Source organism: Diceros bicornis, chromosome 6 (assembly GCF_020826845.1).
Source record: "Diceros bicornis minor isolate mBicDic1 chromosome 6, mDicBic1.mat.cur, whole genome shotgun sequence".
NCBI classification, from domain to species: domain Eukaryota; kingdom Metazoa; phylum Chordata; class Mammalia; order Perissodactyla; family Rhinocerotidae; genus Diceros; species Diceros bicornis.
In genome coordinates, this window is record NC_080745.1 from 60,388,295 (window position 1) to 60,415,211 (window position 26,917).

General features: G+C 36.6%; 1 pseudogene; it reads right to left on the minus strand.

The window, feature by feature from the left end:
* LOC131407612 (cytochrome P450 2C9-like) overlaps window positions 1–26,917 on the minus strand; it is an 85,960-nt pseudogene that overhangs the window by 55,654 nt on the left and 3,389 nt on the right.

Genomic DNA, 26,917 nt, shown 5'->3' on the forward strand with positions numbered 1-26,917 from the left:
TATGAAGTGATGGATATATTAATTAACCCTATCATGCTAATCATTTCATAATATATATGAGTATGAAATCACATGGTGGAGCAAGTTGAGTTAGATGGTAAAACAGAATTGTTGGGTAGGATTGAGGATACATTTGGGGTTGGCAATAATAATACCAACCTGCTGGGCTGTATGGTACTTTCCAGAAGGGATCAGTAGCTCAAGGGCAGATATGGAGGAAGGAGACTGTTGAATTGGAATTTTGACAAGTAAGTGAAACAGATAGTTGGAAAGGTAGGGAGAGTATAGGATACTGGTTAAGGGTAAGAGTAACAAAACGTACACTGGAAAGCAGGGGAGTGGACCACAAATTGGACTAACGGACAAGCAGAGTGTGGAGCTATCAACACATGGAAAATCCTGTGGGAGTCAAGCTCTATTATATTTATAAAATTGCATCAAGAAACTAGAAGGAAAGGAGCCTGTGTGAAGAGGATGAGGTGCCTGAGTTATGATTGTGCAAGACCTGTAGAAACTTAGGCAATCAGTAATTCTACTACTGCGATAGTAGACAACCTAAGATACCTAAGGAGGAATATAGATGAAATAGCTCTTACCATGGGAATAAGCTATTCTTTAATTTTAATGTCCTGAGTTGCTACATGGGGCAAGTTGTTGGGGACGAGGTCATTATATCTCTGGATCTCATGTACAACAGCCACATAGGGCATGCAGGTCTTGTCCTGCATTCAGAGGCTCTGGTGTCTGCCAGCCACGTAGTCAATCTCTCTCTGGACTTGAGCTGGCAAAGTAGGAATCAGAATTGATGTGAAATGAAAAAGAATTTTGATTTGATCTTCTTAAGCAGCGTTAAATTGTGGTGGGAGATGGGGAGAAGGCAAAACTACATACAGCTACCTCCATAAGGAAAAAAAGAAACAATTTCAGTTTCCTGGGCAAATTGAAAGTTCACCACAGACTTAAATATATGGATATATAAAACACAAGTGTACCATGAAATTCATTTCTCAGCTCTGCTTCTCTATTTTGTGTGGTAGACTCAGGGGTCTGAGACCTCCAAGGCTCCCTATAGACCATGTAGCATATCCACTTTGTGTATGCCAGTTTTTGTTTTAGATGTGTAAGTTCAAAGAGGGTAAGAACTACTCAGTACAGTCAATGCTAAATAAATAGAACAATTGAATAGGATGTTTAGTTAACAAAATATGTAGGAATAAGATGCAAGTTAACATTTATTTAAAATACAAGATATGTTAGGCATACCTCACTATTTATTATATTACTTTATAATTCTCAAAATAATTCTATATGTTTGGTATCATTTTGTGCATCTTAAAAATGAGGAAACAGGTCCTGAAAAATAAATATATTTCTTAAGGACACCCAGGTCTGATATCTGCAAAGTATATCATATTAATAATGTGTAGTTTAAGCATGACTATTCATTAGTTAAAATAAACACTAACTTTTTCCTATGAGAGAAGAATTTTATGAGTATTAGAAAGTATTATCATCTCCTTTAAACAGATGAGAGACCCAGATATGAAGAAAGGTAGTTAAGAGTCTGAGGTCAAAAAGCTAACTACTAGTCAAGTCAGAATCTGAAGCCACTGTTGTTAGAATCTATAACCCATTTTCTCCAATGCTATGTAGCTACTTTGGTCAAATGGTATTTATCTACTACCTGAAGAATGTGACTTTGTAATGGAGCATGTGAAAATTTTGTGGTTTGATAGTTATCAAGAAGAAAAGGTTAGGAGTTTCAGAGAAGTTTTCAATTTCACCTTCTCAGGTTGAGAGGTTGGAGTTGTATCAAGAAGAATGTGATAATATAAAGTTTTTAGGAATTACTTACAAAATCAGAATGCTCAGTGGAATGGCACAGTAAGGGATGAAGATGGGAAGAAAGAAAAGGAAAATATAAATAGATACGATGCAAGAAAAAATCCAAATAGAAAATGAAAATGGAAGCATGGGAAAATATGACACAAGAAGGGTTTTTGCAATGTATATGAGATTTAAAGGTTTGGAGAAAAATATCATATACTATTTATAGTCATAATAAACATAGGTCTTATAAGAGTTAGTGAAGTTATTTGGCTGAAAGGTATTTGTCTGTATCACAGGAAAGAAACACAGCACCATCATATTCCAAAATGTGTGCGAACAAAGTAATTTTGAGGCTATGCTTCTAAGTCACACCACTTGGAAAGCATGTCTTATTTATAGTGAGAGGGCAGAAACACCTTCAACAAAGTAGAAAAATCTGGTGCTGATGTCATGGAGATAAGCTTTATGATGTTTAATTGTACTGAAAGTGTCTTAATGCGCCAAAGCATAAAACATGATATAGTAGAGAAGGAAATACTCTCTTAGATGAGGACTCCATAAAAAAAAGAGGAGGAAAAATGAAAAGATTGCATTTGCAAGAGAAATTATGTTTGTGAAAAAAAATTTTCCCAAAATGGTATGTTTGAAAAGAATTCTTTATTTGTGTATACAGGCATACCTCGTTTTATTGTGACTCACTATACTGAGCTTTGCAGATACTGGGTTTTATGCAAGGCCCTCCACCAGCAAAAGGACTCATTGAAGGCACAGATGATAGTTAGCATTTTTTAGAAATAAAGTATTTTTTAATTAAGGTAGGTACATTGTTTCTTTAGTCATAATGCTATTTCACACTTAGACTACAGTATAATGAAAACGTAATTTGTATATTCACTGGGTAACCAAAAAATTCATGTGACTCACTTTATTGCAATATTTACTTTATTGCAGTGTTCTCAAACTGAACCCACAATATTTCCTAGGTACACTTGTAACTTTTTTTTATTTAGAGAATGACACAATTTGACAGAGAATGATTGTAACTTTCTTGAGTCAAGCCTTATGTTGCAAATGCTTTTGAGTAGAAATATCTTCTGGCAGAAATATATTTATCTGCACATGGAAGGTATGTTAAGTGATATCTTTATGAGAAAGAGGAAGGGTAATTATTTCCAGATCCTTAGACAACTCTGCTTACCACATCTGTCTAGAGGCAAATCAAGGACACTCCGCCATAGCAAGGAGAACAATGACCTCTGCCCTTCAAATCTCTGCTGCTGTTTAAATATTTCATTCTTTTTTTGTGCTATAATCTAATTTGAGTTTAATTCATCCGGTGATAGGAAGATGTACTAGTGAAGGAAAATATTATCATACATTGTCTAGGCAGGTAAAGATTGGGATAGTTATTAGTGTTGGCTGCCAATTTCTATCCGGAATTTCATCCTGCCCATCATCTGTGATCATACCTGTGACCTCTGGATGCTTCAGCAGGAACAGGAGTCCATATCTCACAGTGGTGTTCGTTGTCTCTGTACCTACACTAAACACAACCCAAATGGTAGTCATGAAGTTGCCCACAGTAAACTCAGACTGTTTATTGTGTTTTTCCTTGGAACGATGTATAGGAATTACTTGATAAATAAAAAAGTCTCAGAGGTAACATAAACTAACTCAATATAACATCATTATTTGCTCAATTTATGCCAGATATTAGAGAGTGCTATAACTGAAGGCAAGATTAGATGAGTTGTTAGCATTCTTTCAAACTATTAAAATATAATCAGAGTTACAAACTTCCAAAAAGTCATTTCTGATTCCTTTCTCACCCACTAGAGCCAATCAGTTCCTCTATAATTTCTTTCAAACATAATTTTTATCAAGTCATCACTGCTACTCACTGTCAATTCAAGCACCTGTTGTCTATTTTATCATGTCTAAGTTTCTCTTTCAAGCCTCCAGAACCACCCACCCCCAAACTGCATCACTATAACCCACCTCATCAGTCATTACACCCACGACATTTCCTCAATTACTATTAAGATAATAACTATCACAACACTATACTCCAAAAAGAAAAACTCAGCAGGGATCAAAAAGTAGAAGTTATAAGAGAAAAAGGTTCTGCTCAACATGTGAAAGAAAATTCCAACAGTTAACAGTTATCCAGTAATGAAATGGGCTTCCCCAAGACTGTGAGGTCCCCATAGCTAGGTGGAATCAATCAGAGTCTGGGTGAACATACCTCATGAAGCTGAGAGAAAATCACATTCACTATGGGGAAAGTTGAACCAGTTAAGAATGAGCACTTCTTGAAATGTAAATTAAGTGCACAAAATCATTTCCCAGATAATATGTATCAAAACCCAATATTCAGTGACTTAACTAATTCTTTATTAAAAGTTTATCCTAAGAAAGTAGTCAGAGATATACAATAATTAATATGGATTGCATTATTTTTATATTAATAGCAAGAAAGAACTGAAAACAGTCGATCTGGCTAAAAGTAAAAGACTGGTTAAATAAGTTGTGATACATCTAAAATAATGGAATACTGTACTATTCTGTTAATAATGTTCTTGAAAATATTAAACATGTGAAAATATTCATTTAGTATATTAAATTTAAACATAGGTTACAAAGCAATATACACAGTATGAGCTTTATGTTCTTATCCCATCTTCTGCCAGGTCTCCCAACCATTCCCAGGTAATATGAGTCAAAAGTCCAAAGGATGTTCACTAACACTACTGCCATTTCCAGAAAATTATTCCAAGGAAGAAACTGGAATCATGCAAAAATTTGTAATAAATGCATTTTATATTAAAAGCAGCAAAAAAAAAAAAAAAAAGAAAAGAAAAAGGAAAACAACCTATCTGGACAATAACACAGTATGGGTTTAAAAACACAATGTCAAGTCACCATATAGAATATCATATTATTAAATTAAAAATGTTCTTCAAAATATTTAAATATTGAGGTTAAAGAACCACACATATCTTATGATCCTGACCTTACTCCTTCCCATCCCTTTCTCCTCTACCCCTCCAAGTCCTGCATGTGCATACACATATACTCACACTGGGTAGATTTGTGCTACTGTGGTTCCCTCCCTCACACCCACTCTCCTCCAGGTGAGCTGCAATGCAGCCCTATGCACTGAGAAGGACTTGGTGTGAATTCTACCACTGAAACACCAATGTTTTTCTTTTTTCAATTTCCTTGAGATATAATTGACAGAAACCACTGTGTAAGTTTAAGGTACACAGCATAATAACTTAGCATACATGTATTGTGAAGTGTTTGTGATGTTTCTCAAGAAGTTGCTAGAGAAATTGTTTAGTTTTTACCAAAATCCATGTTTTCATCTTCTTCCTGTGCACACAGATAAGCACATTTCCCAGCTCCTCTTACAGTTAGGTGTGGCCCTGTGACTGATTACCCCCCATGGAATGTGAAAGAAGTTTTGCGTGCCACCACCATACCCGGCCTATTAAAAACACTATTTGCTCTCTTCCTTGTTCCGTGCTCCTTCTACTACTATGCAAAAAGATGAATCCAGGGTGACACTGGAAGACACATGTTGATATAAAACCCTTATCAACCTGGTGCCTGAAAAGGCTGTTATGTTAACCAATTCACCTCTTACTACTCTTTGTGAGCAAAAAGTAAACTGGTGTTGGGGCCGGCCCGGTGGCGCAAGCGGTTAAGTGTGCGCGCTCCGCTGCGGCGGCCCGGGGTTCGCTGGTTCGGATCCCGGGCGCACACCGACGCACTGCTTGGTAAGCCATGCTGTGGCGGCGTCCCATATAAAGTGGAGGAAGATAGGCACAGATGTTAGCCCAGGGCCGTCTTCCTCAGCAAAAAAAGAGGAGGACTGGCGGATGTTAGCTCAGGGCTGATCTCCTCACAAAAAAAAAAAAAAAAAAAAAAAAAGGTAAACTGGTGTTATACTTGAGCCATCATATCTTCTGTAGTCTATTTGTAATAGCATTTGTGTGCCCAAATTATTACTATTAATTACATAAAGAAATACACACCATTGTTTTTTCAAATGTTTCCACCAAACACAAGGCTTTGTCTTGAATTCTGTCTTCAATATTCTTTTTCCACATCCCCATATTCCACAAAACCGTGAGGGAAAAATGCTAGATTTGCTTCCATATTTCTCCTCTGCTCAAAATAATTCCTATCAGGACAAAAAAAAAATAGAGAAGAATAACTTCCATTGCCATGAATTGCAGCTGAGAGTCCTCATCTTGGAAAACGATAATGATGCTTAAGCAGAGATGTAGATAAAGTGGTTCCAGCCTCAGGAATTCCCATTGAGCCCTACTTTACCTGCCTCCATTCTTAACTAAGCTTAGTATCTTACTGTCAAGACACTCGGGTTTACATGTTACTAAACTCCTCTTCCATTAGCTCCTCTAAACCTCAGAATAATTCTGTGAACCAAGTGTTTTGACGCCGTTATATGGATGAGGATGTTGAAGATCACAGAAGCAAAATGCTTGCTCTATGATCACACAGCTAATAAATCATGATGAGTCCAAGTCATAGGTTAAAATTTCAGGGCTGACATTTGTGCATTGTAAGCGAATTGTAGTAGCAACAAGAGGAGTCAATTCTCAAGAGAAGGAGAAACAGCACTTGTGTATTGGAAAGAAGCTCCTGAAAATCTATTCCTCAGAGAAGGGACATAGCCACAGCCTTTCACATTTTAACATTCCCCCTCTATTTGTTGAATCTCTTCCATGAGATGTGATCTGAACATAAGAAAGTTCAATATCAGACTTCCAGAGCAATGACAAGATCAGGGGGAAAAGCAATGCTCATAAGAAAATTGTCCAGAAAGATATTAAAGAACAATGTAGAGGAGGAAATGACCCCATTCAGGCTTTATCTTTTTTTTTCAAGAACCCAGTGACCCACCAGAGGATGGGATAGTTTAAGGCCAGCTCCAAAAACAAATGGAAGATAGTTCAAGTACTTAGTTTAAAAGCTTTATCTAATATCAATTCCAATCCATACTCACCATGTGTTTCACCAGGATCCTCTTTTCAGAGCATATTTGTGCTTTATGCTCTTTATTCTATAGGATTCAAATATTTCTTACACTTTTTTAGAAGAATAGAAGACTGAAGGCAAGGTTGGAAATATTCTAAAGGTACATTGGTTCCATGCATACTGTATATCTAAGTTTCCTAAAATTGTCTCTTGGCAACCACGACTCAGGCCCGAAAGCAAAATGTTTGGTGAATAGGATAGTTCAGTCATTTTCCTCCCTTCTCTTTTCTCTCTGTCTTTCTCATTATCTTAAATGAATATGGCTTAGTCACAAGTTCAGAAAGCATTAGTGGTTAGATAATTTGCTTTCATTGCATTTAATGTTTCATGGAGACATTGTGTCACCTTTATAATTTTAAATATGGATTAATGATCCTTTATAGAAAATGTTGCAATTATGACATTTTCATAAATTTCTCTAAATACTTATAATTTTTCAATTCCTTAGCCTATTCGAAGTCTTTGCAACTTACAAATCCACACATATTCCCCCAAATAGAAGCATATCTAATCCCTGGGTGATTTTGTCTAACACTGGGAAACTGCCTCTGCCAGAAAACTCCTCACTCCGATCAGTCAGGGCTTCCTTTACCACTTCACATCCATGCAACACCACAGTGGGCTTCTTTCCTCTTTCTTTTTTTTTTCTCTCTCTCTTTTTTCTCTCTCTCTCTTTTTTCTTTTTGTGAGGAAGAGCAGCCCTGAGCTAACATCCATGCCAATCCTCCTCTTTTTTGCCGAGGAAGACTGGCCCTGAGCTAACATCTGTGCCCTTCTTCCTCCACTTTATGTGGGACGCCGCCACAGCATGGCCTGACAAGCGATGTGTCAGTGTGCACCAGGGAGCCAAACCTGTGCTGCCAGTAGCGGAGCACACGCACTTAACCGCTATGCCACGGGACCGGCCCCTTCTTTCCTGTTTCTACTGTGTCCATGTTACTTGGTTTGTGGTCATATACTTACTTTCATGATTGTTTCATAAATACCTGCCTTCCTTCTACACTGTAATTTCCATGATGCTAAGTTCTTTTTTTTTTATTCACCATTAAAAATCCCTAGCATCTAAATAGTTCCTCATACAAAGTAGGCATTCAATAACTTGTTGAATATATAATATATTCAAAATAATTACTATTCACATTTAAAAGAAATGGAATTTAAAGCTCAGAGAGATTTTAAAAACCTGCCCAAGACTCTGAGTTAACAAGTGAATGAGCTGGTGTGCTGATACGATCTCTTCGAATCCACAGCCCAAAATGTAATGATCATAGACCAGGTCATATCATATCCTATTGCGTCAATAACAATATATCAAAGTTATCTTGCAGAAGAAATGAGCACAAACTGCAAGTCATGTAGCTGGAGCATGCTAAGAAGATGGAAACCTTCTCCTCAAATGACCTCAAGCTGCCTAGGAACCAAAGGTTCCCTAACTACAGAACTCAATATGAAAATATGTGGAATGGGGAACCTAATGAGAAGCAAGGGGCCCCTTGATTTGTAGCACACTGGACTTACAAGACTGTCACACTCCCATCCTCCAATCAGACTATGCCAAGCTAGAGTTTAGCATAACCACTCCAACTCCCAACTCCTTAAATGCCTGTCCCTGCTTCAGCTCAGGAAGACAGATTTGAATTGAACCTTGCCTCCTGTCTCCTTGCTGGTCAACCTTGCAATAAAGCTCTTTCTTTTCTCAAAAGTGGGTGCCATAGTATTGGCTTCTATGTGCATCAGACAGCAAGCCCTTGCTCGGTAACAAAAACATGGGAGGAAGGAGCTTCCAGAACTAGTGCTTTGGTAACTAACTGTCTCAGGAAAGACAGATTTCAGATAATTCCTTTGAGATTTAGAGAGCTGTTGGTATATAAATAGTTAGGAGTAGAGCATTTATTCCTTCATTCATTGACCAAATATATAGAAACTGAAAATTTCTGAATCTTTAGTTGTTTCCTTGGCTTCAAATCACTATGTGCTTTTAGGAAATTTTTAGCTTTTTGAATTGTAAATCAGTAGATTTTTTTAAATTGAAAGCTGTTTCATTTCCATTAGAGTTCACTAAAGACTAATTACTAAAAAGGGACCTAGGTCACAATATGGACAGGGAATTCCTACTTTTCACAATGTCAACAGTCATCTCATGGATCTCATTTCCTTCTAGCAGCCTTCTATGTGTATACTGTTTAAAATCATGTCTGGGTGTTCAATGGACACTTCCCTTTAAAATTTCTTCTTTAAAACATGGTGTCTAAGACCATATTATATTTGGAAATAAAGCTGTCTTATTTACTTATTGCAAACAATTGCAAGAAAATTTGCTTATAGATTTGCTGATGTTATTAGTATTTGTCTGTAAAATATTTCCAATGATTGATAGATGAATGGGGCCATTGGCAGCTTGCTTTCTCCATAGCTTCGATTCCATGGAAAAAGGAAAATCAAACAAGCAAGAAAAATCACCAGGGCTGTGAAGGGATCAACTGATGTGCAATTGAAAACTCCAAACCCAAAGATTTTATAAACACCACATGCAAGCTGATCACCAAGACTGCACTAAGTCTTTGGACTTCTGAATAACTAGTTTTTTATCTTCGGTGCACTATGGCCTACCAGGAGAGATTAAAACAAAAATAGTCACCTTAGTATTAATAAATATCTAATTTTGCAGTGGAAATCCCAACTAAAAATAACTCTCACTTCTTCAGCGGTGGCCATGTTTTAATAGTGAATTTGAAGGCTATAAGATTTTAAGAGGGCTAGAATTCATTATCTCGACAAATAATGAAAGAGAATGTCTCTTGTGTCAGAATTCATCATCATATGAGCAGAAGAAAGAAGTGCACTCTTAGGGCCTTTTCCCAGAAGTTCCAGAGAAAGGCCAAAATCAGAGACAGAAAGGAGGAGGCAGGGTAAACAGAAGGGTATAGAGAGCTAGTCTTGTCTTAGAGAAGAGTAGACATATCCCAATTCTCTTGACAGAGCCCTTTTCTGTACGTCAGGAGTCCTGACACCACTTAGTCCCAAACGGGGTGCAGGGTCAACAGACAGTAGATGGAAGACAGGAACCTACCAAGTCAAGGAAAGAAATCACTCAAAAACAAAAGTGGAAAGTCCTTTGGCTGCAGTTACCCATCTGTCTCCTTATACATCCATTTCCAATGAGGGTCCTATAACCAGAGCATATATTGCCAGTTCTCACTTGGGTGAGGAAATATATTCTGACATTCAATATAGTAAATATTTGACAGTGTCTAGAAACTCACATATATGAAAAAAAATTCAAGGGTTGAACAATATTTGAGGAAATCCAACAGCATAACTAACATGAAATTTAAAAATCAGAATACTAACTCCAGAAGAAGTTAACTTAGAGAAAACAGAAAAAATGTTAAAATAAGTATAATATTGTCTGATAAATTTAGCCATATCAGAAGAACAAGTTATTAAAAAAGAAAAGTTCTTGGTAATTAGAGAATATGAGTGCAAATATATTTTTTTAACTAAACAGATATGCTGAGTAATATACAAAATTTAGCAGTGGTTTGATTTTTTTAGCAGGAAAATATTGGGAAAACAAGAGTTTCCCAAAGAATAGAGTGCAAAATACTAATTATGAAAACTATAAACAAAGTTAAGTGGTATGGACAATAGTTCTAGAAGTTCCAGTGAATTCGCAATAGGAGTTTCAAGAAAAGAGAAAAATTAATTGAATGTAAAAATAAGCAAAGAAAATTATCCTAAACTGATGAAAAATCTAAAGGATCCACCAAGTTCTAAGCAGGATCATGGTATGAAGAACCACACTCCCACAATCTTCTGAAACCTGAGTACGTGAAGAAAAACAAAAACAAAATCCTAAGAAGTTCTAGAGAGGAAAAGGAATTTATAAAGATGAGACTCAGTTTATAACAAAGGTTCTCATATACAACATTTCTATTAAGACTAAAAGCAAATCCTGTGTATCAAAAATTAAGTGCAAAATAACAATGATGAAAACCACAACGTGAAGTGGTATGGATAATAGTTCTAGAAGGTTCTTCATCGCTACCAAGTACATCAATAACATTTATTTTTGATAAATTTGGATATTTACTTTGGATTACAATTATCCAAAATAAGAGTTTTTTTGAATATTTAAGTGTCTCAATTTCATAATATAGCTACATCAATATACAACAAGCATATAATCAACACCACAAGATTGAATGAAGAAATATTTTAGAAGCTCTTCTGTACCAGATATTTTCCACCCTGTTAGTTTACTTAATCTTCAAAAAATGCTTTGTGACAGAAATGTTGAGGCTGTATTACCTTGAAAAGAATCATATACCTCCTAGCCTAGCTAAATAAGTGGAGAGCTGGAATTTGAACCAAGGACACCTGACACAACACATATGCCAATTATAATTTCAGAAAAGAAGGAATGAGTGCCCATACAACAGCAGCCTGGAGGCAGAGAAGTCCCCATCTTAGCAGCCATGCACATATAGAGCCCAGTACAGGACTTCCAATGTTGCTTAATCTTCTACATTGCTGATGATGAACTGTGCTCAGTCCTGCAGCAGGAAGATTCAATCTAGAGGAAGTCAGCAGGAGGTCCTGAGAGACAAGATCTTCCCTCCATAGCTTCTGCAGCAGCAGAGAAGCAAGGCTAATAAGCAGTCACCAGGTATGAGAGCTTAGGGTAGAGAACGGGGAAATAACTACATCAAAAACACTTCAGTCTGGAAAGACCACCATGTCCAGATTCCACAGACAAGAACATAATAGATTTAGATAAGCCTCTAAAGGTAATACTATCCAAGTGCCACTTTATACCACACAAAGGAACCTAATTTAAAAAGTCTGTAAAATGACTATTAGACTTTTAAATAAAATGCCTAGAATTTTAATGTGCTTTTTAAAAAGAAAATAAATTACTTTCTGTAATTCAAAAAGAATAATTCTTTTTATTTGTAGCATTCTGTGAAGTTTATGAAGCACTTTTGTGAATATCTTATTATTTGAATCTTATGATGAACCCACGAGGCAGGTATATTTTATGCATTTTATACATGAAGAAAATGAGAGTCAGAATTGAAGAGATTCACCCAAATTTCCACTTCCAACAGAGTTAGGACTTCAACTCTGGTTTTATAACTTGTGAACTCTGCACTGGAAAGTGTTTCAGTTCAATGACATTCCACAAACATGTGTTGAGTAATTATGTATCTTGCAGTCTCACATTGGCATTAAAAATTTTGTTTAAAATTAAACTGTTACTAAGTCAATAATTTCACCATTGGTAAATAAAAATGAGAGTTCAGCAAAGTTTGTCCCTTTGTAATCTTTAGAACTTCAGGAATCCAGGATTCAAAGATTCAAAAGAACTAGATTTCACTGAAATGCAGTTAGCAGTCCAATCCCATATCTGATATACACTGCCTCATGACATTTCTGGTCCTGGAAGAAGAGCAGATTTTAAAACTATGTATATAATATATATATAGTTTTCTCTATCTCTCTCACACACACTCTCTATCTCTTTCTCACTGTCTCTCTTCAGAGCAATCCCTTTGCAGAAGATCTTGTGTCTTAGCTCTGTCTACGCAGCCTTTCTAGTGGCTCATATGCTTTGCCATTTTACTCCTCAAAGAAGGAAGAAAACATGGAAATAATTGAGCTGGAATAGATCTTAGACACCATCTGATGAAATTCTTTACTTTCTTGTTGTAAGATCAATGTAGTAATGGCTCAGAGAGGCAATGACCTTTGCATATAGTCACACAGTGGGTTAACATCAGAGCTGCTAGTTGAAGGGTCTTTGTTTCCTCAAATATGAGATTTTTTAATCACCTGAATGTGAAGAAATTTTAAACATGATATTGAACACAGGAAACACTTGCTTTTAAATTCTAACTCCCTTATACACAAACATGAGATAGCTGAAAAGTTGTGAAAGTTAGTGATAAACCTGTCTTACCCTAGATGGTGGGGACATCGAAGTTTAGGAAGCAGAATTCTTTTGCCTGAAACCCTCAATCAGAGCTCAAAAAGAAACTGAGCTACTAATACTAGATGTATTCTTTTGCATTTTGTTCTTGGTCATCATCAAAATCCTTAATAAATCACATATGGGAATATTTGAGTACAGTATCTATTTTCTAGGTACGCTGGCCAGGATTCTTATTTGAGGGTAGGTAGAGGACAGGCATGAATGTGTGTCAAAGATCCTCCCATCCCCGAAGCTGGCATTTCTCAGTGCCAAGAGGAAATTTCCCAGCTAGAAAGAGTTCCCCTTACCAGGAAAGGAAGACCAAGTGGGGAACTAGCTTCTTCAGCCTTCCTGGTCATCACACAAAGGTCCTGCTTCGGTTTCACCCCATCCAGACTGGCAAAGCTGGGATATATAGAGATGGCTAGGAAAATGGAAGAAATGCAGGGGCTGCTAATAGCAGCCACACAGTGGGAGCGATGCAGTTAACAGTGACCTTCTCAGCAGACAATCCTAGCAGACTTCACTATCAAGAAAAGCAACATCCACCTTGGACCCCCTACACAATGACATCACTGTTTGTCCCACAGGTATTCACATTTGCTGATATCAGATGCTGGAGTTCCTCCAGGCTCCCTGCCTCCAACCCCAGCTAGAGTCTGAAAACCAAACCAGAAGCCATCTCAGGCTTCTGCTGCTGCGTGAGTGCAAGACACCAAGCTAGATTCCCAGGCTGACATCCAGTGCTGGGCACACACTTGGACCTAGCCCCTCTAGCTGTTCACATGCACACTCACGGACTAATCCCCATCACAGACATTCACTGCAGTGCACACACAGTGGGGAGAGTGTGAAGTCATGGAAGGGCACGCTCACAGCCAAGGCCCCTGCCACTGCCAGTGAGCCCTTAGAGTTCCTGATCCTTGCTACTTTCACTGGCCCCTACACACTACATGTGTGTCTCCACCTGGCCTTTGCCCCAACATAGGACCTGTAGCTAGCCCCTTCGGCTGAGTGTATGCACTCCAACAGCTCTGGCCACCAGTGAGCCTGACTTAGCCTCTAGCTACAAGCCTTGAAGGCAACACTGAAGACTCCTACAGACGTGGCAGCCATTGTGGACCCCTGCCAGTGCTCATTAAGGTTCACACAGGTGTCAATGTTGTGGACATCTGTGGCCTGAGCTGAAGACACATCACACCCCCCAACAATGTGCTGTCATAGACTCCCATACTTTGCACCCTACACCACCTGATTTGGGGTCACAGCATACTCCAGCATGCCCCCACCCACAGGCGAAAGTCTTCTCTACCGAAGTCAGTTCATAAAGACTGGAAGAGGTGATCATGTTTTCAAATGTGCAGACACCTATGAAAATCTTCGGAGATCGTGAAGAATCAGGGAAAAACGACTCCACTAAAATATTACAGTAAATCTCCAGTAACTTCCCCTAAAGAAACTGAGATCCAGGAATTTCCCAACAAAGAATTAAGGTAATTGTTCTAAAGATGCTCAGAGAGCTACAAGTGAACGCAGATAAACAATTTAATGATATCAGGAAAGAATAAAAGAAGAAAATGAGAAGTTCAACAAATAGATAGAAAACATAAAAAAGAACCACACAGAAATTTTAGAGCTGCAGAATAGAATGACTGAACTGAATAATTTAATAGAGGGTTCCCACAGCAGACTGGAACACGCAGAGGAAAGAATCAGTGATCTAGAATACAGATCAATTGAAATTATCATTTCAAAGGAGCAACAACAACAACAAAAAACAATGAAATGGAATATAGAAAGTCTATGGGACTTATAGGACACTATCAAGAGGAATAATGTACACATCATGGGAGTCCCAGGAGGAGAAGAGAGGGGAAAAGGGGTGGAGGGTTATTTAAAGAAACAATGGTTGAAAACTTCCCAAATCTGAGAAGAGATTTGGGCAACCAAGTTCATGAAGCTAATAGGTCATCCCAAAATATCAATCCTAAACAATCTTCTCCAAAACATATATAATAATACTGTTTAAAATTTAAGACAAAAAATTTTAAAATCAGCAAGAGAAAACATATTTCTCTCATAAAAGCAAACCCCACTTAGGCAATTAGCAGATTTCTCAACAGAGACCCTGCAGACCAGAGAGAATGGGATGATACAGTGAAAGTGCCAAAAGAAAGAATCTGCCAATAAAGAATTCTGTACCCTGCAAAGTTATCCTTCAGAAATGAAGGTGAGGTAAAGACTTTCCCAAATAAACAAAAGCTGAGGGAATTCATCACCACTAAATCTGCCTTACAAGAAATGCTGAAAGGAGTTCTTTAAGTGGAAATGAAAGGGCGCTAATAAATAACATGAGATCATATGAAAATGTACAACACACTGGTAAAGGTAAGCACATAACCAGAATAATTTGCTTTCCTACATCTTTTGTCACTCATAGCAGTTCGCTTCTCCTAAATATCACTTTTAGAATGCTTCTCAGACTGCAAAATACTGTGAGATTATTTCACACAGAATTCCAGAAATTATTTCATTCTTCCATCATGGAGAGTAGAGTATCTATCTTCCCAACTCCAGCAGTGGAACACTACTCTGAACATTTCATTGTGCATAATGGATTCTGAAAGAATCCACACTGACAAACAAAGTGGGCACCACTTAAGAAAAAAATACTCACCCCTAAGACAACTCAAACTGGCTGTGTCTGTCCCAAATCACTCTCATGAAATGGGATTCTGCACATATTTGGGAAAATTATCACATCTCCTACTCTACACTCTGCCCTTCAGTTTTTCCTATCATTCTTCCCTTTGTTCTATTTCCTGTCTCCAGACCTGCCACTAAATTGAGCAGAAGACAGCCAGGGACACATAATTTTAATGTTCATGACACTTTTAAGAAAATGAATGAAGGTGAGGACTATGCATGTCTTTACAACTTTCATAATTCTATTGTTCTGTTCCAATTCATTTTTTGTGTTATTGAACCTGTGGTCTTAGGATGTTTCCACATAAGAAAGAGTCCATATCTCAGAGTTGAGTTCATTATTTCTGTCTCAGAATCAGAAAAGTCAGATACAATCATTATCATGTTGTCATTGGTAAATTTTTTTAGCATTGATTGTGCTTTCTCTGGGAGTGATTAGATGAAATTATTTGACAAAATACTTGCCCAATATATGGCCCAATATAGAGAAACAACAATCTAAGTTCCCCTGAATACATCCATCTCCCAAGGGTATTGGGAGATTCAGTGGTTTCTTACACCTGGCTTACCAAAATTAACCTAGAATAAAAATAAAATAATGTTTCCTAGAATAATTAAGTTATATTTAAATATATTATTGGGGAGACAGCTGCCAGTAATTCAGATATCAGAGGACTTGGAGCCCTCCTTACTCTGGGAGTAATGAAGAGGCTTTACAGCATTCATGACACTCTTGAAATATGTACAAAAGAGCAAGGGCTGAGTACCAGTGCAAAGCATGTCAGGTCGGGACAGGATAAAACTGTGACATGTGCCTCTGGTTCAAACAACCAATCATTCTAGCATCCCCAACCCAGATATGTAAAGACTGCTAAGGTCCCTACTGGAGTATCCAAACCCAGCTCTACTCAATGTGTTCCTGGCTGTATCACTTCCCCAAAGTTTATTCATCCCCCAAACCCACATTTCCTCTCTTCCAGGTGGTGCTTCCTGCTCCCCAGGGTAAGGTCAGATAACTAGTTTGAGGATCAAGTCTATGAAGTGTTGATCGGAGGGAAACCTCATGGAAATGGATGCTTTTCAACAAGGTTCTTAAACCACTACTGAATGGTATGGGCACTTCTTTGAAAGTTCCAGAATACCTTATGGAAACCAAGCCTTGGAATAGAGTGGAAAACCCTTTGATAGGAAGTCATTGAGCTTTGGTTATGGCCCTATTTCTACTCTTATGAATAACACATGGTTCAGAGAAGAAGCCTCAAAAAATTAAAAAATATTTTTAAGTGAATGAAAATCAAAACACAAGTTATCAAAATTTGTTGGATGTGGCAAAGAAGTGCTTAGAGGGAAGTTTATTGCATTGAAAGCATATTAATCTTATATACTAAAAGAAGAAAGATCTAAAATCAATAATCTAAGAATCTAATAATTCACCATAAGAAACTAGAAAAAATAGAGTAAATTAAATCCAAATTAAGCAAAATAAAAAATAAGAATTAGAGCAGAAATCAATGAAATTATGATAGGAAGTCAATAATGAAAACCAATTAAACCAAAAGCTGGTTCTTTGAAAAGATTAGTAAAATCAATAAGCCTCTGGCCAGGATAACTAAGTAAAAAAGAGAAGAAACAAGTTACTAATATCAGAAATGAAAGAGGAGATATCATTACAGATCCCATGGATGTTAAAAGGATAATAAAGGAATATTATGAACAAGTCTATGCCCACAGATTTGATAACCTAGATGAAATGGACCAAATTCTTGAAAGACATAATTTGCCAAAATTCACACAAGAAGCAATACATGATCTGAATAGGGCTATATCTATTATCGAAATTGAGTCAATAATTAATAACCTTCCAAAACAGGAATCACCAGGCCCAGATGGGTTCACTGGTGAATTCTATCAATCATTTAAGGAAGAAATCATACCAATAATGTACAACATCTTTCAGAAGATAGAAGCAGAAGCAATACTTCCTAAGTCATTCTATGAGGCCAGAATTACTCTAATACCAAAACCAGACCAAGCAAGTACAATAAAGAAACTACAGATCAATCTTTCTCATAAACATAGATGAAAATTTCCTCAACCAAATTTTAGCAGGCAAGTGAAATCCAACAATGTATACAAAGAATCATACACCATGACTAAGTGGGATTTATCTTAGTATCTTAGGGTATGCAAGGCTGGTTCAACACTAAAAAATCAATTAATGTAATTATCACTTCAATAGACTAAAAAAGAAAAATCACATGATCATATCAATGCATGCAGAAAAAGCATTTTACAAAATCCAACACCCATTCAGTATTAAAATAATATCAATAAACTTAGAATAGAGGGGAACTTTCTCAACTCTATAAAGATTATCTACAAAAAGACCTACAGCAAACATCATACTTAATGGTAAGAAACTCAAAGCTTTCCCACTAAGATCAGGAACAAGGCAAGGACGGCCCGTCTCATCCTTCCTTTCAACAAAACACTGGAAGTCTTCACAAATGCAATAAGGCAAGAAAAGGAAATAAAAAGTATTCATATTGGAAAGGAACATATAAAACTGTTTTCAGATGATATAATCATCTACATCAAAAACCTGGAAGAATCAACAAAAAAACTCCTCAAACTAATAAGCACGTAAATTTGCAGGGTACAAGATTAACATACAAAAGTGAATTGCTTTCCTATATACCAACAGTGAACAGGTGGAATTTCAAATTAAAAGCACAATTCCATTTACATTACTACCCTGAAAAATGAAACTTGAAAGCAACCAAGATGTCCTATCAAGCCATGAAAAGACATGGAGAAAACTTAAACGCATATTACTAAGTGAAAGAAGGCAATCTGAGAAGGCTACATATTACATGATTTCAACTATATGACATTCTGGAAAAGGTAAAACTATGGAGACAATAAAAAGGTAAGTGGTTGCCAGGGAAAGAGGAGGGTGAATAGGCAGGGCACAGAGGATTTTTAGGGCATTGAAAATACTTTGTATGATATTATAATGATATTATATGATATATATCATTATATATTTGTTCAAACCCATGAAATGTAGAACACCAAGAGTGAACCCTAAGGTAAAGTATGCTCTTTGGGTGATTATGATGTGTCAATGCAGGCTCATATCTGGTAAAATTTGTACTATTCTTGTAAGTGATGCTGATAATGGTGGAGGCTATGCATGTGTAGGGGTAGGAGTATATGAGATATCTCTACACCATCATCTCAATTTTTTTATAAACCTAAAAATGCTCTAAAAAATAAAGTCTCTTAAAAATTAATCTGGACTATGGAAAAAATGTTGAAAGAAATTAAAGAAGACCTATATAAATTGAAGGGCATCCCATATTCATCTATGAGAAGACTTAATATGGTCAAGATGGCAATACTTCACAAAATTATATACAAATTTATTGTAATTCCTATAAAAATCTCAGATGGCTTCTCTTTGGAAATTGACAAGCTGACCCTAAAATTCATATGGAAACTCAAGGGACCCAGGATAACCAAAATAATCCTGAAAGAGAAGAACAAAGTTGGACAGCTTACACTTCTCAATTTCAAAACTTACTAAAATGCTATGTAATTAAGACACTGTGGTACCAGTATAAAGATAGACATATGGTTTAATGGAATATTATTGGCAATGCAGAAATAAACCCTAATATGTATAGTCAAGTGATTTTTGACATTTGTGCTAAAGCCATTCATTGGGAACAGAGTCTTTTCAACAAATGGTGCTGGGGCAATATCCACAGGAAAAAGAGTGAATTTGGGCCCCCACCTTGCACAATATTCAAAAGTAAACTCAAAATAGTTGAAAGTCCTAAACTTAAAAGTTTAAAGTATATGGAAGCATGGATGTAACTCTTTATGACCTTGTATTAGGCAGTTGAGCAACAAAAGAAAAATGATGAATTGGACTTCATGAAAATCAAAAACTTGTGTTTCGAAGGACACCACCAAGAATGTAAAAAGACAACCCAGAAAATGAGAGAAAATATTGGCAAATCATATGTCTAATAAGAATCTTGTATCTTCAATATATAAGAAATTTTACAAGTCAATAATGAAAAGACAAATTGGGCAAATGATTGAATAGACATTTCTACAAAGAAGCTATACAAATGGCCAGTAAGCATACAAAAAGATGCTCACATCAATAACAATCAGGAAATGCAAATCAAATCACAATGTGATACCACTTCACAACACGCTAGGATGCCTATAATCAAAGGACAGATAATAAGTGTGGTGAGGATGTGGAGAAACTGGAACACTTATGCATTGCTAGTGGGAAAGTAAAATGATGCAGCCACTGTGGAAAACAGTTTGGTGTTTCTTCAGTAAGTTAAACATACAATTAGCATATGACACAGCAATTCCACCCATAGGAATATACCAAAAGAATTGAGAATATGTTTTCATGCAAAAACTTGTACATGAATGTTGATAGTAGCATTATCCATAATACCAAAAAGGTAGAAACAATCCAAATGTCCATCCACTGATAAATGGATAAATAAATGTTTTATGCCCATAAAATGGAATATTATTCAGCCATAAAAAGGAATGAAGTATAAAACATGCTACAACATGAATGAACCTTGGAAACTTTAGGCTAAGTGAAAGAAGCCAGACACAAAAGATCACTCATAAATTCAACGTATATGAAATATCCAGAACAGCAGATCTATAGAGACAGAAAGTACCATTAGTGGTTGCCTAGGGCTGGAGTGGTTGGGGAGATATGGGGGATGACTGCTAAAAGATATGGGGTTTCTTTCTGTGGTGATGAAAATGTTCTGAAACTGTTTATGGTGATCGTTGAAAAATTCTGAATATACTAAAAACAATTGATTTGTATACATTAAATGGGGAATTGTATGGCATGTGAATAGATATTAATAAAGCTGCTACCAAAAACGTAAGCTATACTCTAAATATTAAGGGCAGAGAAACAATGTTGTTTTAAATACAGTATTGAGAAAATAACCATTTGTAATTGAAATATCAATGACTTTACAGCCCTTCTTAATGGAAGTGATTAATGGAGAGGTTTCATAGCATTTAGGAATCCCCTTCTAAATGCATGTAAACTTCCAAAAACTCATGTAGGTACATTCTTATGGGAAGGTGTCAACACCTTTAATGAAATTCTCAAAATAACTCAACCCCAAGAAGAGCAAGAATCATTGTCCTAGCAGGAGATAAAGCAGACTGTGGGAGTAATGTGCTTCTTCCCTCCAGTTTCTTCAAACAATTACATCTTCTTCACTGCATTCAATCTCAAACAAGTGATTTGAACAGTCCAGCCCAAATTCCAGGGATAATTCTTTGAATGTCATCTCCTTCAGCATCTGTGACTCATTTCCTATCTTTCCCTAAATGATTTTTCATTTCTTCCCATTGCTAAAAACTGCTTAAATAAATAATAGTGACCTCAGAGGAAGGAATTTCCTTCTCCAGCATTAGCTCTTTTCAGCGTGTTCTGGATTCTGCCTCTCCTCTGTTCAACCAGGAGCTTGCAACCTCACAGCTGTACTTATGGTTTCCGTCTTACCCTTCTCACTCAGATTTTAAACTTGAACATAGCATTATTCAAATTCACCATCCAAATCTTACCTTCCTTGGTTAAGGTTCTCACATAGGACATCTGGTCTCATAAGTGAAATTTCCCCCACAAATCCTTATAATTTGGCTCCCTTCCTCCCCTCTTTACTAAAACCGCTCTCTTATAAGGCTCCTCTAACACAAATTCTAACCAAATCTAATGACTTTATCGGGTGTAGAATTCTTCATTTCCTAATTTTATCTGAAAAGTTTCCTCTAAAATGTTGCTTCAACTTAGACTTCCATGGGACTGCACAGTTGACTTTCTTCCTAAAATATGAGAATTCCATGAGATGAACAATCGTGATTTTATTTCAGATTCCTCTATGTTTCTATGGTCCAGACTCTCATCAAAAAAATCTAAGGACATGAAATGTCTTCCAGTTGGTCCTTGAGCTCCATTCTCAACATACAGATCATTATACAAACTCCCAGGTTAATTTTCCCTGATAATTATCTGCATTCAATTCTTGTTCTGGCTTACATCTACCTAATCAAATTAAAACTTTCCATGCCAGCATTCAGGTTTACAGGTTACTTGAGAGACACCAACCCACAGCACCATATCTGCCCCAATTCATTTGTGGTTACTCTAAAAGAAATTGTCTCTTTTCCATTTACCTAATCTCTTTGCCAAATACATCTTCTAATCTCCTCTTACACTATTCAACCTATCTGAAATTCCCTCCCCTGACCCTCACTTCAAGTATTTCAGGATCTACATCAAACCTCATGACGTTCAGGAAGCCAACCTAGGTTAAACCCTTCCCCTCACTCCCCATATATTATACAAATGATATAATAATCATTTTCATCTTCTTTTTATGGCTTGATATTTTGTATTTTATATCATGTTTGTAATATTCCCATTTCACCTGAAGTATTCATTCTGTTTATCCTCAGGCAGATTATTAGCACTCAATGAAAAGGATCCATGTATTCTAATTTTTAAAAAATTCATATTAAAATCTTCCATGATGCCCAGTATGGGTCCATGTACACAATAAATATTTGATGTGGTTTTGCAGAAGTACTTGCCTGACCCTTTAAAAGTCCCTACATTATTAGTCAGAGCTTTTCAGAGAAACAGAACCAATATGATATATATATATATATATACACACACACACACACAGAGCAAGAAGAGAAAGAGAGAGAGATTGGTTTATTATAGCAATTGGCTCACACAATTATGGAGGCTGAGAAACCCACGGTCTCCAATCTGCAATTTGGAGACCCAGGAAAGACAACAGTATAATTTATTCTGAGTCCAAAGCCCTGAGAACCAGGAGTGCCAATACCCAAGAAGTGGAGAAGTTGGATGCCCCAGCTCAAGCAAAAAGAAAAAATTTGCCCTTCCTCTGCCTTTATGTTTTATTCCGTCCCTCAAAAGATTGGTTAATGATCCAACAGATTGGATCACCCTTAACTGATAAAGGTGATCTTCTTTACTCAGTCTACTGATTAAAATGCTAATCTCTTCCAGAAATACCCTCACAGACACACTCAGAAATGTTTTACCAGCTATCTGATCATCCCTTAGCCCAGTCAAGTTGACCCATAAAATTAACCATCACACCTGTTAATTATCGAACTAATCAATGAATCACAAAATGCAAATGCAATCAAATAACTTAGCTGTCATTAACATTTTACCTGTTCCATTTTGATCAGAAAACAATCAATGAGATCCCAAGGATTGTTAATGTCCAGGGATATTCGGTGTTCTTTTATTTTCTCCAAAATACAACTTTTTTTTTTTTTTTGGCAAGGAAGATTGGCCCTGAGATAACATCTGTTTGTCAAATGTCCTCTTTTTGCCTAAGGAAGATTGGCCTTGAGATAACATCTGTGCCAATCTTCCTCTATTTTGTATGTGGGTCGCCTCCACAGCATGGCTTAATAAATGATGTAGGTGTGCTTCCGGGATCTGAACTCATGAACCCGGGCCATCGACGTGGAACGCACTGAACTTAACCACTACACCACTGGATCTGCCCCCAAAATATAACTTTTTAAGTTAGCATAATTTTCAAGAAATTTCTTGTAAGTTCCTGGGAAATAATCAAGGAGAGCAGGAAAATTATTGCAGATCTAAAAGAGAAAACAATATTTAATGAAAAAACCATTGGCCTGGATGGCCACTGAGTACAACGGGCATGCTGTTGGACAGTGACCAAAATACTTTACAGAAACTGATCTTTGGGGTTTAACTGAGAAAAACCTGGACAGGGAGCCAATGGGCTTGAATCCCAGCTCTATATTTGGGCATTTGTTCACTTGTGTGTAAAATAAAAGGCTTGACTATTTTTCCCAGATGTCCACTCCATGACATTAAGCTCTGGGTGGGACAGTGGTATTCAAACATTCCCCTCACATCTTGATCCACATAGATTTTTGGACTTGTCAGAGAAATTAGCATAAATGATTTCTCACAAAAAAGGGATCTTGGCCTTACTTGGATCCATGGAGAGTTCAGAATCCTGATGTTTTTGTTGACTATTTCCATCAATTTTAGAAATTTCTGATCTGTATAATCAAACAATTGTGGGAAATAATGGAGCAGATCACATTGCAGGGAGCACAACTCAGGATAAAAGTGGGATCACAGGGTGAGGCTAAAGAATTGGAAATATATTTTTAATATCATTAAAATATACACATAAAAGTCATGATCTTTGAGGCAACAGGAAATGGTAATTCTAGAAACTCCAAAGCAATATTTACATAGAAATTACCTAATTAGGTAAATTCAGCATACATAAAATCAACATATTGCTTTTCCCTGAAACATGAATTGATCATCCCATCATATCTAATTTAATAATGGTTTCTCCAATACTCCATTCATGTTCATTGCCTGTATTTATGCCCTTCTAACCCAAGGTACCTGTTATTTTGGAGGGAGGAATTTAAAATTAAAGTGGCAATTTTCTTAAAATATAGCATTAGGTTCAGAGCAACATTTTGTGGAAAGTATTCCCATATACTCCTTCCCCCCCACACACAGACAGACTTCCCCACCATCAACATTCTGCACAAGAGTGGTACATTAGTTACAATCAATGAACCAACATGGACACATTAATATCAGTCAAAATCAATGGTTCACATTAGGGTTCACTCTTGGTGTTCATGTTCTATGGATTTGACAAATGTATAATAACATGTATCCACCATGAAAGTATCATACAGAATAGTTTCACTGCCCTAAAAATCACATCCGCTGTGCTAGACCTATTCCTCCCTCTCTCCCCCTAATGCCTGGCAACAACTGATATTTTTATTGTCTCCATAGTTCTGCCTTTCTCCTGAATGACAGGTCAGGAGACCTGTCAGGTAGTTGGAATCATACAATATGAAGCCTTTTTAGAATGGCTTTTTTTCACTTTGTAATATGCAAAATGTAATACGTTTTTCCATGTTTTTGCACCTTGATAGCTCTTTTTTTTGAGCTAATAATATGCCATTATATGCGTGTACCACAGTTTGTTTATGCATTCACTTATTGAAGGACATCATGGTTGCTTCCAAATTTTGGCAGTTATGAAGAAAGCTGCCATGAATATCCTTGTGCAGGTTTTTCTCCAAGCATAAGTTTTCAGTTCCTTTGGGTATATACCAAGGAGTGCAATTGCTGGATTATGTGGCAAGAATATGGTTAGTTTTGTAAGAAACCACCAAAATGTTTTCCAAAGTGGCCGTACAGTTTTACAGTCTCAAAAGTAATGAATGAGAGTGCTTGTTGCTCCATATTCTTGTCAGACTTCATTGTTGTCCGTGTTTTGGATTATGGCCATTCTAATCAGTATGTAGTGCTATCTCATAGTTGTTTTCATTTGCAATTCCCTAATGACAAATATGTTGGGCATTTTTTCATATGTTTACTTGCCATATGTGTATCTTCTTTGGTGAGGTGTCTGTTGAGGTATTTTGCCCATTTTATAATCCAGTTGTTCATTTTCTTATCGTTGAGTTTTAAGTGTTCTTTGTATATTTTGCACAAAAGTCCTTTATCAGATATTTCTATTGTTAATATTTTCTTCCAATGTTGGCTTGTCTTCTCATTTCTTCACAGTGTCTTTCACAGAGCAAAAGTTTTCAATTATAATGAAGTCCAACTTTTTGATTCTTTCTTTCATGGATGGTGCCTTTTGTGTTGAATCTAAAAAGTCGCCATCAAAACCAAGATCATCTAGATTTTCTCCGACGTTATCTTCTATTAGTTTATATAGTTTTGCATTTTACATTTAGGTCTATGATCCATTTTGAGTTAATTTTGGTGAAGGGTATAAGGCCTGTGTCTAGATTCATTTTTTGGCATGTGGATATCCAGTGATTCCAGCACCATTGTTGAATAGACTATGTTTTCTCCATTGAATTGCCTTTACTCCTTTGTCAAAGATCAGTTGATTGTATGTATAGGTCTATTTCCAGGCTCTCTATTCTTTTCCATTAATCTTATTTGTCTCTTCTTTCACCAATACAACACTGTCTTGATTACTGCAAATTTATATTAAGTCCTTAAGTTTGATTGTGTCAGTCCTCTGACTTTGTTCTTCAACATTATGTTGGCTAGTCTGTGTCTTTGCCTCTCCATAGAAACATTACTATTAGTTTGTTGATATCCACAAAATAACTTGCTGGGATTTTAATTGGGATTTCATTGTATAGATCATGTTGGGATGAAATGACATCTTGACAATATTGAGTCTTCCTCTCCATTAACATGGACTATCTGCCCATTTATTTAGCTCTAATTTGATTTCTCTTATCAGAGTTTTTTTAACTTCCCCAAATAGACCTTATGTATATTTTATTAGATTTACACCTAAGTTTTCATTTTTATATGCTAACATAAATGGTATCCTATTTCCAATTTCCAGTTGCTCATTGTTGGTATACAAGAAAGCAATTGACTTTGTATATTAACCTTGGTGTTCTCTGAGCTTCCTGGATCTGTGGTTTGGTGTCCAATACAAATTTTGGAAAATTAGCAGTCATTATTGCTTCAAATATTTCTTCTCTTCCTTTCTGTCTTGCTTCTGTTTCTGATACTTTCAGTATGCATATGTTACATCTTTCGTGTTGTGCCACAGTTCTTGGATATTCTGTTCCATATTTTTCAGTCTTTTTTCTCTTTGCTTTTCAATTTTGGAAGTTTCTATTGATGTATCCTCAACTTCAATGTTTTTTTTCCAGTGTATTAATGAGCCCATCAAAGGCGTTCTTTATATCTATTGCAGTGTTTTTGATTCTAGCATTATTTTTGATTCTTTCTTAGAATTGTCATCTCTCTGGTTACATTACCCATCTGTGCTTGCATATTACCTGCTTTCCCCCTAGAGCCTTTAGTATATTAATCATAGTTATTTTAAATTCCTGGTCTGATAATTCCAACATTCCTGCCATATCTGAATATGGTTCTAATGCTTACTCTGTATCTTCTAACCATGTTTTTTCATCTTTTAGCATATCTCGTAATTCTTTGTTGAATGCCAGACATGATGTAAAAGGAACTGCAGTAAATAGGATTTTAGTGATGTGGTGGTAAAATGTGGGGATAGGGAAGCACTCTATAGTCCTCTGAATAGGTCTCAATATTTAGCGAGCTTGTGCCCCTGGATTGTGACTTTCCCAAGTGCTTCTCAGCCCCCCTGCCTTAGGTGGGACAGGAAGGTTAGTGAAGTCTGGAATTGGGTACAGTAGTCC